Source organism: Coregonus lavaretus, assembly GCF_964263955.1.
Source record: "Coregonus lavaretus genome assembly, contig: HAP1_SCAFFOLD_3458, whole genome shotgun sequence".
NCBI lineage: Eukaryota > Metazoa > Chordata > Actinopteri > Salmoniformes > Salmonidae > Coregonus > Coregonus lavaretus.
Window position 1 is genome coordinate 51,003 of NW_028162465.1, and position 12,001 is coordinate 63,003.

The following is a 12,001-nucleotide window of genomic DNA, read 5'->3' on the forward strand; positions in this document are numbered from 1 at the left end:
CATACACACACACACACATACAAGGATACACACACACATACACACACACACACATACAAGGATACACACATACAGGCACACACACACATACAAGGATACACACACACAGGCACACACACATATAAAAGGATACACACACATACGCACATGCATACTCATGTACTCACCCACTGATACACACACATACACTTACCTAACCCTTACCTAGAACTGAATGAATCTGTTTATTAATCAATTAGATTAGATGTATTCATACAGCAGATGCAGAAATAAAGAAATGGATGGTCGCTCCATTCAGCTCTGTAATGAGATAGACACCAGCTCCATTCAGTTCTGTAATGAGATAGGAACCAGCTCCATTCAGTTATGTAATGAGATAGAAACCAGCTCCATTTATTTCTGTAATGTGATAGAAACCAGCTCCATTCAGTTATGTAATGAGATAGAAACCAGCTCCATTTATCTCTGTAATGTGATAGAAACCAGCTCCATTTATCTCTGTAATGAGACAGAAACCAGCTCCATTTATCTCCGTAATAAGATAGAAACCAGCTCCATTCAGTTATGTAATGAGATAGAAACCAGCTCCATTTATCTCTGTAATGAGATAGAAACCAGCTCCATTTATCTCTGTAATGAGAAAGAAACCAGCTCCATTTATCTCTGTAATGAGAAAGAGACAAGAGAAGCCATAAGGATGATAGACAGATACAGCACATGGTAGCTCAGTGTGTAAGGTGTGTGTATGTGTGTGTGTGTTTTGGGTGTGTGTGAGTGAGGTGATGCATAACAGTATGCCCAGAGGGAGAGGGAGCAGGTCAGGATATACCCAGGGTGTCCACAGCTGACCCAGTGGGAGAGGGAGCAGGTCAGGATATACCCTGGGTGTCCACAGCTGACCCAGAGGGAGAGGGAGCAGGTCAGGATATACCCTGGGTGTCCACAGCTGACCCAGTGGGAGAGGGAGCAGGTCAGGATATACCCTGGGTGTCCACAGCTGACCCAGTGGGAGAGGGAGCAGGTCAGGATATACCCTGGGTGTCCACAGCTGACCCAGTGGGAGAGGGAGCAGGTCAGGATATACCCTGGGTGTCCACAGCTGACCCAGAGGGAGAGGGAGCAGGTCAGGATATACCCTGGGTGTCCACAGCTGACCCAGAGTGAGAGGGAGTAGGTCATGATATACCCTGGGTGTCCACAGCTGACCCAGCACACAGTACAGAGACAACAAAACTAGCTAGCCACTAACTGACTAAATACTGTAAAACCCTGAGAGCTTGCTTGACCTGAAGTACCCTCACTGTCAGAGTTCCTTCCTGGATCAGCACCCAGCATGCAGCACAGACCACACAACGTAGAGAACATAGCTGACAGAAGAAAACAACTAGCTGTTAATTGACTGAATCTAAACCCATAGACCCTGGTGGACCTGAGCAACCCTCACCTGACTGATTGTTAGAGCTCCTGCCAAGATCAGCATACAGCAAAGACAGAAGAAATCTAAACGCTCTAGCTAACCACTAATACAGAAATAAAATGCCTCTTATTTGACCTGAGCTGGCCTCACTGTCAGAGTTACTGCTCAGCACACGTCAATACAGCAAAGACAATGTGTGAACTGTGATGTCTTGATCTCTGCTCTCTGCTCTCTCTCTCTCTGCTCTCTCTCTCTCTCTCTCTCTCTCTCTCTCTCTCTCTCTCTCTCTCTCTCTCTCTCTCCCTCCCCCTCCTCTTCTCTCTTCTCCTCCTCTCTCTCTCTCTCTGAGGTGAGGGTACAATTTTCAGAAGAGCTGAGAAGAGGAGATCCAGACAACCAGTGGAGATGATCAGTCACCTTAAAAGCATGATGGATGAGGAGCGTTTTCTGAAGTCTATGTGGGCTTTCCATTGATTTTGCATTTGTTGTATTGTCATCGGTGTGAAGACTGCTTTGTTGTCTGACAGTAATGCCTTTCTGATTGAAGATTGCTTTCTCACAACGTCAACACAACTTCCTATCGTGTGCAACCTGAAACGTACACACAGACATACTGTATCTCGTCTCATATGGTAACGAAACACACAGAGAACACCACACAAGGTACTTCCTGGTTCCGTCGAGGTAAAGGTTACTGATGTCAATACAACATGGCCCCCATGGACCTGTGTGTGTTCGCAGCGAGAGCTCTTGTCTTCCCCAACACCAGTCTGTAAAGGTCAGTAGTTATTGTGGTCTACCACAGGGTGTTAGGGTCAGGACGAGACCCAGGCCTGACAGGAAACAGTCCTATCAGGGTAGCAGTCCTACATTGATTATAAACCTTAATAATCTCAGGCTACTCAAGTAAAATGTCAAATGATTTGATCAATAGACCTGTTCTATGTAGCTCTGGTTGAAAGCTAGCCTCAACTCCAGCCTTTCCTGTTGAGGTCTGGTATCTCAAGATAAGAGCAGAATATGTTAGCCAGTGATGCTCCACTACAGTCTATGGGACTGTAGCCAGTGATGCTCCACTACAGTCTATGGGACTGTAGCCAGTGATGCTCCACTACAGTCTATGGGACTGTAGCCAGTGATGCTCCACTACAGTCTATGGGACTGTAGCCAGTGATGCTCCACTACATACAGTAAACTCTTGATATGTTGCATAGACTTCCCTTGAGCTCCAAGTGGAACAGATTGATTGAATAAAAACAGAAATGTGTTTGTCAAAAGTCGACCTTTATTTCGACCCTCTTCAACGACGTCAAACTTGCAGCTTACGATCTTATCCACTAAGATGGCTGAATGGTGTTGCCTCTTATCGATATGAAACAGGTGAGATAAGTAGAGAAGTGTGTGTGTGTGTGGGGGGCACATTGAGATAAGACCTTGTCTTTGTGAGCTAATGGGAACAGTCACACCCACACACACACACACACACACACACACACACACACACACACACACACACACACACACACGGCTTAAACCTGCATTACGTCAACCCTAACAGTGTCAAACAGGGCTGCTGGTTGTTTAGATAGAGCCAGTTTCACTGCGTATTGTATTCATCCCATTTGAAAGAGATTACAATAGACTGCAACACAATGAGAACAGCAGGCGGTTTCCTCTAGAGAACCATACAGTCTATTCAGCAGGGACCATATGCTTCTCCTCTCCTAAAAACACTATATCTGTGTTCCAAATGGCACCATATTCCCTATATAGTGCACTACTTTTGACAGGGCTCGGGTGAAATGTAGTGCACCATAAAGTGAATAGGTTGCCTTTTGGGATGCATAACATGCTCAACAGCATCAGCAAGAGTACAACAACCAACTTGATCTTTGTGCCCTCTGATTCAATTGAAGTTGGGATTCTTTTTTCTAATAATGGATATCCAATGTTGCGATGAAGCTAGAGATAGAATGATGGATTCTATTTCTATGATGAGGAATGGAGAGATGCTCAGCTGGCCAGTGCCAAACAATCTCCAAACCTAATTTAGTCAACAGCGTATTGAGAATGCGTCCTATCTCATCTGACTGGGGAAGACTGGTTTCTGAAATGTCTCATTTCAATAATAAGAGTGTCTAAACACAATATGGCAACCGGTTCCAATATGCGAGAGATGATGAGTTTCATAAATCAGAATGGCATGCAGAGTGTAGGGCAGAGTTTCCCAAACTCGGTCTCCCCCCTCCCCCCTCCCCATGGGTGCACGTTTTGTTTTTTGCCCTAGCACTACACAGCTGATTCAAATAATCAAAGCTTGATGATGAGTTGGTTATTTTAATCAGGTGTGTAGTGCTAGCGTATAAACCAAAACGTGGCACCCAGGGGGGACCACAGGACCGAATTTGGGAAACTCTTGTGTAAGGTACTTCAATCAGACTGATCCTAGTACTGCATAGGGAAAGGACACTGCTTATGCATAGACAAGGACTTTGTCAAGAACATGGCTGACTGAAAATGATGGTCTAAGGTGAATTTTAAACATTCCTATCCTGATTTTTTCCAAAGTAATTTCCTGCAAAGTCTTGAAAACTCCCCAAGTCAGATCATTAGCACCCAACAACTGCAGCTATGTACTGTCTGGGTAAAACTGTTTGAAATGGCTGGCATTTGGGCAGTAATACTTTCTTCAAAGCTAATAGAGCTTCTCTTAGCAACATTAGAGAGAAATGGATGAAGCAGAGAGCAGAGAGATCAGAGAGATCAGAGTTGATTCATATAATTCCGTTATTACATCCATTTCAGCAGAGTAGCGTGACTCTGTCGACCTTTCTGAAATCACTATATTTAGCCCCAGTCTCTTCTGCTACATCAGGGATCATCAACTAGAATCAGTTGCGGCCGATTTTTGTAGACTGCAAATTGACCACAAGAAGCCCAAACAGATATCATATTTTATTAAAACATAATAATTTCAAACCTTGCTTACATTTTTATACAATCACATATGTCTCTCTGTTATGTGTGGGAATACTTTGGAACAGATTTCCATAATTAAAATAACTTGGAGCTGATTTGCTGGTGTTTTTACAGTCTTTTTCTTCCAACAATAAAAAATACATTTTTATTGTATTTTATTATTTTGCTCAGAAAACTTGGGGCCAAATAAAATCACCAAATTTGGCCCGCCAGTTGGGGAACCCTGTCCTACATCCTCCCTTTATCTACCTCCACCCTCAGAGAGTGTGGTCACGGCCAGAGTCGACCGTAATCAACAGCAAGCCTGGAGCAATTAGGGTTAAGTGTCTTAGGGCACATCGACAGTTTATTCACCTTGTCGGCTCGGGGATTTGAACTAGGGACCTTTTGGTTACTGGCCCAACACTACCTGTGGCTTACTTGGAAAGTTGTGCTTCGAGGCAGAATACAGTGTAGTGTTTAATAACTCATGCATCGATTGCATTTCCTGTTACACATTATTAGTGGGTGACTGCTAAATGACTACATATAGGAGGAAGGTGGAATCCTATTACACCGGCTCCAACGCTCGTCGTGTGTGGCAGGGCTTGCAGACGGTAACGGATTACAAAGGGAAACCCAGCCATGAGTTGCCCAGCAATGCAGAACTCCCAAACGAGCTAAATGCCTTTTGTTCGCTTAGAGGGAACCCCAGTTTTTCCTGATGACCTCGCTCTTCATGGCCGATGTGAGCAAAACATTTAAACAGGTTAACAATCACAAGGCCGCCGGGCCAGGCGGAATACCAGGGCGCGTTCTCAAAGCATGCACAGACCAATTGGCAAGTGTCTTCACAGACATTTTCAATCTATCCTTGTCCCAGTCTATAATCCCAATAGGTTTCAAACTGACCACCATTGTCCCTGTTCCCAAGAAAAGAGTTATACAGCTGCACCATCGAGAGCATCTTGACTGGCTTCATCACCGCTTGATATGGCAAATGCACTGCCCTTGACCGCAAAGTGCTACAGAGGGTGGTGCGGACAGCCCAGTACATCACTGGGGCCGAGCTACCTGCCATTCAGGACCTCTATATCAGGCGGTGTCAGAGGAACGCCCGAACAATTGCCAAAGACTCCAGCCACCCAAGTAATAGATTGTTCACTCTGCTACCGTCTGGCAAATGGTACTTGAGCATCGGCTCTCAGACAAACAGGCTCTGAGACAGCTTCTACCCCCAAGCCAGAGTGCTAAATAGTCAATTAATGGTACCCGAATTATCTGCACTGACTCTATCCACACTGACCCAATCAACACTGACTCTATCAACACTCGCTAGACTATATACATTATACAAACCATATACTCACTCACACACTACATTGACTCCTACACAAAACTCCCACACTACATTGACCCCAACACAAAACTCCCACACTACATTGACCCCAACACAAAACTCCCACAATACATTGACCCCAACACAAAACTCCCACAATACATTGACCCCAACACAAAACTCCCACACTACATCGACCCCAACACAAAACTCCCACACTACATTGACCCCAACACAAAACTCCCACACTACATCGACCCCAACACAAAACTCCCACACTACATTGACCCCAACACAAAACTCCCACACTACATTGACCCCAACACAAAACTCCCACAATACATTGACCCCAACACAAAACTCCCACACTACATTGACCCCAACACAAAACTCCCACACTACATCGACCCCAACACAAAACTCCCACACTACATTGACCCCAACACAAAACTCCCACACTAAAACTCCCACACTACATTGACCCCAACTCCCACACTAAAACTCCCACACTACATTGACCCCAACACAAAACTCCCACACTACATTGACCCCAACACAAAACTCCCACACTACATTGACCCCAACACAAAACTCCCACACTACATTGACCCCAACACAAAACTCCCACAATACATTGACCCCAACACAAAACTCCCACACTACATTGACCCCAACACAAAACTCCCACACTACATTGACCCCAACACAAAACTCCCACACTACATTGACCCCAACACAAAACTCCCACACTACATTGACCCCAACACAAAACTCCCACACTACATTGACCCCAACACAAAACTCCCACAATACATTGACCCCAACACAAAACTCCCACAATACATTGACCCCAACACAAAACTCCCACACTACATCGACCCCAACACAAAACTCCCACACTACATTGACCCCAACACAAAACTCCCACACTACATCGATCCCAACACAAAACTCCCACACTACATTGACCCCAACACAAAACTCCCACACTACATTGACCCCAACACAAAACTCCCACAATACATTGACCCCAACACAAAACTCCCACACTACATTGACCCCAACACAAAACTCCCACACTACATCGACCCCAACACAAAACTCCCACACTACATTGACCCCAACACAAAACTCCCACACTACATTGACCCCAACACAAAACTCCCACACTACATTGACCCCAACACAAAACTCCCACAATACATTGACCCCAACACAAAACTCCCACACTACATTGACCCCAACACAAAACTCCCACACTACATTGACCCCAACACAAAACTCCCACACTACATTGACCCCAACACAAAACTCCCACACTACATTGACCCCAACACAAAACTCCCACACTACATTGACCCCAACACAAAACTCCCACACTACATTGACCCCAACACAAAACTCCCACACATTCACATACACTACATATGGCCACACACACGTATGCTCACACACACAACCTTTTACACTTATCACTTGATGCTGCTACTCTGTTCTTTATTTTACTCTTATTATTATCTATCCTGATAACTAGTCACTTTACCCTGCCTTCATGTACATATCTACCTCAAATACCTTATTATTATCTATCCTGATGCCTAGTCACTTTACCCTGCCTTCATGTACATATCTACCTCAAATACCTTATTATTATCTATCCTGATAACTAGTCACTTTACCCTGGCTTCATGTACATATCTACCTCAAATACCTTATTATTATCTATCCTGATGCCTAGTCACTTTACCCTGCCTTCATGTACATATCTACCTCAAATTCCTTATTATTATCTATCCTGATGAGTAGTCACTTTACCCTGCCTTCAAGTACATATCTACCTCAAATTCCTTATTATTATCTATCCTGATGCCTAGTCACTTTACCCTGCCTTCAAGTACATATCTACCTCAAATGCCTTATATAGCTCCACTTTGATCTGGTACTGGTACTCCCTGTATATAGCTCCACATTGATCTGGTACTGGTACTCTCTGTATATAGCTCCACATTGATCTGGTACTGGTACTCCCTGTATATAGCTCCACATTGATCTGGTACTGGTACTCTCTGTATATAGCTCCACATTGATCTGGTACTGGTACTCTCTGTATATAGCTCCACATTGATCTGGTACTGGTACTCCCTGTATATAACTCCACATTGATCTGGTACTGGTACTCTCTGTATATAGCTCCACATTGATCTGGTACTGGTACTCCCTGTATATAGCTCCACATTGATCTGGTACTGGTACTCTCTGTATATAGCTCCACATTGATCTGGTACTGGTACTCCCTGTATATAACTCCACATTGATCTGGTACTGGTACTCCCTGTATATAGCTCCACATTGATCTGGTACTGGTACTCCCTGTATATAGCTCCACATTGATCTGGTACTGGTACTCCCTGTATATACCGTAGCTTCATTCTTGTGTATTTTATTTTATTCCTCTTATGTTACTATTTCATATTTCAACTCTGCGTTGTTGGGAAGGGCTCGTAAGCAAGCATTTTATGGCAAGGTCTACATCAGTTGTATTCAGCGCATGTGACAAATACAATTTGATTTGATTTGATTTGACTGTTCATTATTTCCATTATGTGCTGTTTTGCTTTTTCCTGTAAGCATCACACCAATTAATCACAGTGACAAGGTATGCTAATCAGACAGAGGGTGTTAAACTGAGACTGGAGAAACCAAGTGATGTGTCCAAAATGACACCCTGTTCCCTATATAGTGCGGGCCCTGGTCAAAAGTGGTGCACTACATAGGGAATAGGGTGTGGTTTTAGACACAGTCCAATGGAAGGTTTACACTCCATAGAAAATGTATGCTCTCTGTGGAACACCCTACAACACAGCCACGGCTGTACATGGTAATGGTGGTGTGCGTGTGTGTGTGCGTCTATGTGTGTATGCAAATCTACGCACACACACGCGTGTCCTTGATGATGTGTTCCATGTCATGAGTGTCCTTCACGGTAACACAGAAATGGATCTCTACTACAACACAACTGAAAATAATCAATTAGTTCTGCATCAAAAACACACATGAAAACATGAAAAAAACGATCTATGTAAGGCCTGGACTGATGTAAAAACCCTCTGGTCAATCCAGCCAATATCACACACTACAATATAGAGGGATTAGAGAGGCAGTGGTTCTGGGAAACACACTGATAACACTCTCTCACTAACTCACTTCATCACCCACTCCCTCTCTCACTGTACCCTCTAGATTGGTCTCTCCCTCCTCTCTTGTTTGCTCACTGTTGCTAATTTCCCTCTCTCTCTCTCTCTCTCTCTCTCTCTCTCTCTCTCTCTCTCTCTCTCTCTCTCTCTCTCTCTCTCTCTCTCTCTCTCTCTCTCTCTCTCTCTCTCTCTCTCTCTCTCTCTCTCTCTCTCTCTCTCTCGCTCTCTCTCTCTCTCTCTCTCTCTCTCTCTCTCTCTCTCTCTCTCTCTCTCCAACCCAAACTCCTAAACCCAATTTCAGGAGCAGCCAGATAGAGTGATGTGTATGGAAGAAAGGGGGGGCGAGTGAGAGTGAGCCATGACTGACATGAAGCAAGATAGATTCCAGCCTAGTCACGTTCACCTACACCGACCAGGCCTTCTGATGTAACAACAGGAGATCAAAGGATAGCATCTGTTGTTGCAGAACACACCACAGATGTTCTTTCACCCTGTTGTTGCACAAAGTTTCAATTTAAAAAGGCTTCTAAAGTTAGTCATTTCCACTTGATTTGCCCATACTGAAAACGTATCAACCCCTGAAAAAATGTCCATGAATTATAATCCACACAATAATGAGCATTTCCTGTTGCTGCAGGATTATTTTCCTGCTGTGAGAAACTGGTCAAATTAAGATCCTACGTCTGTATGTGTCTCATCATCTAATTTTCTCTCCCATTATGCCTCTGTGAATAGTAGCCAGGGAAGGTTATTTCCTTCACTATAGAATGGAAGAAAATAGTTCTTATTTCCTTCATTATACACTTCAGAAATCCTCCATGCTCCTGATTGAAGCTAGAATAGGTAACGGGAATCAACTGTGATTTCTCTTCTGTTGTGTTTTTCAATATCAGGATTCTTAGGTGCCATGACTGGAGGCTATGTTTATGCATGCGAATCTCCCTGATGCCCCCTACGAGCTTAGCACCAATACTGTAATCAAGGAGCACACACAGGCACGCAAGCACGCAAGCACGCAAGCACTCACACACACACACACACACACACACACACACACACACACACACACACACACACACACACACACACACACACACACACACACACACACACACACACGTTACAGTAGTAGAAGTGACAGTAATTCAGCATTCACATTACATTAATTCACATTAGCATATTCCTGCAAACGAATGGAAACTTCACTGTTTTCTTCATGTTTCTATCATGGTGTGAAAAATGTGTTTGGGTTGTGTATCATGGTATATCATGGCAGGGCGACGTGTCTGTGTCTGTGTCTGCTGTATAACTAATGGACCTATCAGAGCTACGGGATCACCCGAAGCAGCCACGGATGGCGTGGGTTATGACAAACTGCATCAACAAACCATTAACCAGCTGCCCTAGAAACCACATTACAAATACGCCAGACACACACACCCCCCCCACACACACACACACACAAACACACACACACCCCAGTTATCCACCCTCCACCCAAACAACCATTCACACATCACATCGTCCTGGCGATGCATAAATTACTAGGCTTTTGTCTCAGTGGGGTGTGAAATGTGTTGTTGTTTGGACGTGATATGTGGTCGTGTGGATACTGGCAACTGGATAGTATCTCTCTGCCACACTACTCTGTTGGCAAGTGAACTCATCAGGGTTTATGTCTCTCTCTCTCTCTCTCTCTCTCTCTCTCTCTCTCTCTCTCTCTCTCTCTCTCTCTCTCTCTCTCTCTCTCTCTCGCTCTCTCTCTCTCTCTCTCTCTCTCTCTCTCTCTCTCTCTCTCTCTCCAACCCAAACTCCTAAACCCAATTTCAGGAGCAGCCAGATAGAGTGATGTGTATGGAAGAAAGGGGGGGCGAGTGAGAGTGAGCCATGACTGACATGAAGCAAGATAGATTCCAGCCTAGTCACGTTCACCTACACCGACCAGGCCTTCTGATGTAACAACAGGAGATCAAAGGATAGCATCTGTTGTTGCAGAACACACCACAGATGTTCTTTCACCCTGTTGTTGCACAAAGTTTCAATTTAAAAAGGCTTCTAAAGTTAGTCATTTCCACTTGATTTGCCCATACTGAAAACGTATCAACCCCTGAAAAAATGTCCATGAATTATAATCCACACAATAATGAGCATTTCCTGTTGCTGCAGGATTATTTTCCTGCTGTGAGAAACTGGTCAAATTAAGATCCTACGTCTGTATGTGTCTCATCATCTAATTTTCTCTCCCATTATGCCTCTGTGAATAGTAGCCAGGGAAGGTTATTTCCTTCACTATAGAATGGAAGAAAATAGTTCTTATTTCCTTCATTATACACTTCAGAAATCCTCCATGCTCCTGATTGAAGCTAGAATAGGTAACGGGAATCAACTGTGATTTCTCTTCTGTTGTGTTTTTCAATATCAGGATTCTTAGGTGCCATGACTGGAGGCTATGTTTATGCATGCGAATCTCCCTGATGCCCCCTACGAGCTTAGCACCAATACTGTAATCAAGGAGCACACACAGGCACGCAAGCACGCAAGCACGCAAGCACTCACACACACACACACACACACACACACACACACACACACACACACACACACACACACACACACACACACACACACACACACACACACACACACGTTACAGTAGTAGAAGTGACAGTAATTCAGCATTCACATTACATTAATTCACATTAGCATATTCCTGCAAACGAATGGAAACTTCACTGTTTTCTTCATGTTTCTATCATGGTGTGAAAAATGTGTTTGGGTTGTGTATCATGGTATATCATGGCAGGGCGACGTGTCTGTGTCTGTGTCTGCTGTATAACTAATGGACCTATCAGAGCTACGGGATCACCCGAAGCAGCCACGGATGGCGTGGGTTATGACAAACTGCATCAACAAACCATTAACCAGCTGCCCTAGAAACCACATTACAAATACGCCAGACACACACACCCCCCCACACACACACACACACAAACACACACACACCCCAGTTATCCACCCTCCACACAAACAACCATTCACACATCACATCGTCCTGGCGATGCATAAATTACTAGGCTTTTGTCTCAGTGGGGT